We start from the raw sequence: 4,234 nt of genomic DNA on the forward strand, positions 1-4,234 counted from the left end.
AGTTGTTCTCAGCAATTCAAGAACAGAGTTGCATGGGCAGATTGACAGAATTTGAGTTACAGACATCTGTGCTGAAATAATGATCAGCATATGATGGTTTTGTTCATTAAGCAACTGATTACGGTCTTGTTTTTTTATTTATTTTATCCTCAAAAAGAAAATAAATACAATAATCACAGCAACAACAACAACAAAGCAGAATAAACTCAAGGTACTCTGCTTCCTTCATTCCCTCCCAGAGATCTACTCATCTTGAAACATAATCTTAGGGCTATTCCAGGAACAAGCCATGATAAAGAAACTTGCACGTACGAAAACAGTGATCCTAAAAATCTGGGAAAAAATGGAATAAACTGCCAGATCCTATTTTCCTTAGCTGCTGCCAATATCACAGGGATCCCTAACAGACCAGATGTCCAGCTGACAGCTCCCATGAATTGTTTGGCTCAGTGTTTAAAAGTGAGACCTCAGGTTAAAGTCCAAAGCAGAAAGTCTTTTCCTTCCAGGACATTTTGTTTATGCTAACTGTACAAGGTTTTATGATCTTCCAAAATGCCTAATCTTTCTTTGAAGCCTTCTAGGGTGAGTGACCTCATTTTGCCCCAGTAACTTCCTATGGCAGCAAGTTTTACAGTCTGATTATCCACTATGTCAGCAGGCCTGATAAGCAAAGCAGTCTTGGCAAAAGTCTAGAGACTAAAGCAAATGATGAACCACAAGTCTAAGACAAAACCAAGTTTCTTCCTTTAAAGGAAAGACTTTATGCTTTTTTTTTGTCATGGAATGTTCTCATGCTCCTGTAGTACACAAACAGCAGAACTTCAATTTGTAACTGTAATTTTATTCATGTCATCCTCCCATTCCTCTCTCTTGCAAGGTAAACAATTCCCCATCTTCAATTTTGTGAGCTAAAACGAGAGAGATCACACCTAGGTTTTGTTCCAACAGCTTGCAGCAGCAAAGTTTCACAGCTTATCTTTAAGCATCAAGATTTAAATTGATTAACTGAAAAAGAGGATAAATCTGTACCTTTTCCACACCTTCCTTGGAGTTCCAGGGCACAAACCTTTTCTTTCTCTGGCTTTCAGTCAATACTGAATGACTTTTCAAGAATTTGATTCAAGAGAAACAATGAAGCAAGAACCAGGTACACAATGGTGTTATCTCAAGGCATGACCCACCCCAAAACCTCAGGTGGTACTGCAGCATGCATTCCTACTGGAACAAAAGGCAGAACAGCAAAATACAACACAGCTTTAGGTTGGCACACCTATTTCTTCTGGCAAATGCTGGTAGAACTGAACTGGAGGAACCTGCAGACAAATATACCCAGGATCATTATAATAAGAGCTAGATCCCATGGATTTCAAAAGGTGAGGACTGTTACCACACAAACCCATCTATGGTTCATATCATTCTACTAAAAGAATAGGTGTACCACACCTCCAGGGTTGTCTGTTCCATTACAGACAGACCTGTCATCAAACCATTTTTAGTTTCTTTTGCTCAGGAATAAACAGAATCCTGATCAGCAAATTCTTTTCAACCATAAATTATGCAGCACATCTTCCAGTTCTTTAATACTGCCTAGTCTTGAAAGCTACAGGGATTTCACAATTCTTCCTGTAACATTTACAAAATATTTCCATAAATTTCCTACTTACTGAGCAAATAACATATCCTCTCCAGTTAATGTTCCTGACACAAGGTACTACACATGGAGCACCCAGCTGGTTCTCTCAATAGGAGAACAACACAGACAGAGTTTGTGGGCTTGAAATTTCCCCAAGAAGAAAACCTGCCTTCAGGGCAACAGGCACAGGCAAGAACTGGTGCAGCAAAGACCCAGGGTTCTGGTTCATAGCCCTGCTCTTACATGTGAGAGAATGGATGTGCAGGGCTCCCAAGGGCTTCCCCTGTACTGAGCAGTGGTTATCCTGTATAGTTTGTCTGTTCAAAAGGGAATAAATCTAAGAAAACTCAAGGCTCCCTTTTGCCACCATCAAACTCAAATTCTAAAATCCAAGTAGAAGGCGTTACACGGGTGGGTAAAGAAATAATCTCACACATTTTATATGGGTATTTTGCTTTCTAAAATATCTCCTATGAATAGATCTTCCCCCAGTTTATAAGCAAAGCACATTTTAATAGTTTTCACTCAGTGCATGACCACAGATATTTTTATAGCACACATATCTTCAAAACTGCATGTGGGACTCTCAGTGAGCAATGATCTAACTGATGGAAGTCACTAATGATTAAACATTACCAACAAATGATCCTTTTCAGCCAGGCCTTAGTATGTTTAATCTCAGCCAGCCCACAGCATGAACTCCAGCCATGAATTCATGCTGCTAGGCTTGTCACAGCAGGATGCTCTGGGTCACTGACAGCACGCCAGCAGGCATGGAGGGATGGAGGAATACCACAGCCCAAGAGCTCTGTGCAGGGCAAGCCTGTGCCATGGCCCACAGCAGATGAGGGGCTGCTGGCTTCCCAGGAACACTACATTCACAAACAGAAGCAGCACTGTGTCCCAGTCCCCTGGTTTAGGATGCTGACTTTGTTTAGCAAGAGCCCTGTTTTACACAACTTTAAACAATTCAGATGTTTTTGGAAGATGGCAGGGGAGAAGGGAATCCCTTGATAAGAGACATGTGAATCGCTTGTTAGAGTGGAGACACAGAGATTTAGTTCCAGAAAACAAAACCACTGTTGTATCTGTTGCAAAATGTGAAATATGTATAAATTTTCTTAAGAAAGGGTGTTGTTTGATCTTTGTATACATTGCAGCCTAATCAAAAAGAACTGTGAAACAGATAGCAGCTAACAAGCAAACTCTCAGAGGTGTCCTGGGCTCAGAGAGACAAATTTCTTGTTGGTAGAATTGCCTTGTTAAACCTTATTAAGATTTAGGGCTTGACATGACTCAGTGGTCTCAGACCTAGGGGAAGGTTAACAAAGGTTTAGGATGTAGGAAGAAGGATGTACCAATGATAGTGGACACAAAGAATGCAGAATTTACAGACCACAAAGACATCTGCTAGAGCTCCCAAGATAAGGAAGCCAACTCAGCAACTGTGCTGAATCAGCTCTGACTGGGTAAAAGGTAATCCTGGGAGAGGGAGGTGGCAACCACCGACTCAGACCGTCAATAAACCCACAGACCCAAGAGAAGAGGAAGACTGAGCCTGTGGACTAATTACTATGGGAAACAAGAAAAAACAAGAAATTTATTGACAAATAGAATATAGTATACTAAGTAATAAGAGAACTAGGCAACTTCTAGCCAATCGCTATTCACGCCTCTGTTTGCTAAAATACAAAGTAAAAAGTTTTGGTAGTTGCTGTACTGGATTTCTGGAACACCACTGAGGACCCAGGCTTGCACATCTCTGAAATAAATATTCCGTGTGCCTGTATCAGCAATAGTGTGACCAGCAGGACCAGGGAAGTGATTTGTCCCCTCCACTGGTGAGGCCACATATCGAGTCCTGTGTCCAGCTCTGGGTCCCTCAATACAGGAAGGACATGGAGGGGCTGGAGTGTGTCCAGAGAAGGGCAGTGGAGCTGGGGAAGGGTCTGGAGCACAAGCCCTGTAAGAGCAGCTGTGCGAGCTGGGGGTGTTTAGGGAGAAAACAGGGAGGCTCCCGCACACCACCTTGTCACTGCCATTCCCGAACGGGACTGCAGCCATGTGGGGGTGGGCCGCCTCTCCCAGGGGACCAGCGGCAGGATGAGAGGAAATGACCTCAAACACCTCAAACTGCCCCTGAGGAGGTTTAGTCAGGAATTTCTTCACAGAAAGAGCGATTGGGCACTGAAATGGCATGCCCGGGGGGGTGGTGGAGGCACCGTCCCGGGAGGTGTTTAAGGAAAGCCCAGACGTGCACTCAGTGTCCGGTCTAGTTACACGGGGGCGATCGCTCATAGCTGGGACGCGATGCTCCCGGAGGTCTTTCCCAACCTGACTCTGTGACCACCGCCTTGCGGCACAGCGGGTCCCCGTTGGGTAACACCCAGCAGAGCGGCGCTCCCGCCCCAGCGCCGCCCTCACGCCGCGGGCAGCAGCGGGCGGCGCGCACGGGCCGGGCCGGGCGGGGCCCTGTGGGAGCAACCGCCCGCGCGCTCCGCCCCGGCACCCGGTGTGGGCGGAGCCTCGCCTCCCACCCGCGCCGATTGGCTGGAGCTAACCACGCCCCGCCCGCCCCGGGCTCTCATCCTGCCCCGCCCC

General features: G+C 45.7%; 1 long non-coding RNA gene across 1 annotated transcript in view; it reads right to left on the reverse strand.

The window, feature by feature from the left end:
- The window catches only part of LOC135445874 (uncharacterized), a 70,757-nt gene that overhangs the window by 20,930 nt on the left and 45,593 nt on the right, over window positions 1-4,234 (reverse strand). The window lies entirely within an intron of this gene.

This window comes from Zonotrichia leucophrys, chromosome 3 (assembly GCF_028769735.1).
Source record: "Zonotrichia leucophrys gambelii isolate GWCS_2022_RI chromosome 3, RI_Zleu_2.0, whole genome shotgun sequence".
NCBI lineage: Eukaryota > Metazoa > Chordata > Aves > Passeriformes > Passerellidae > Zonotrichia > Zonotrichia leucophrys.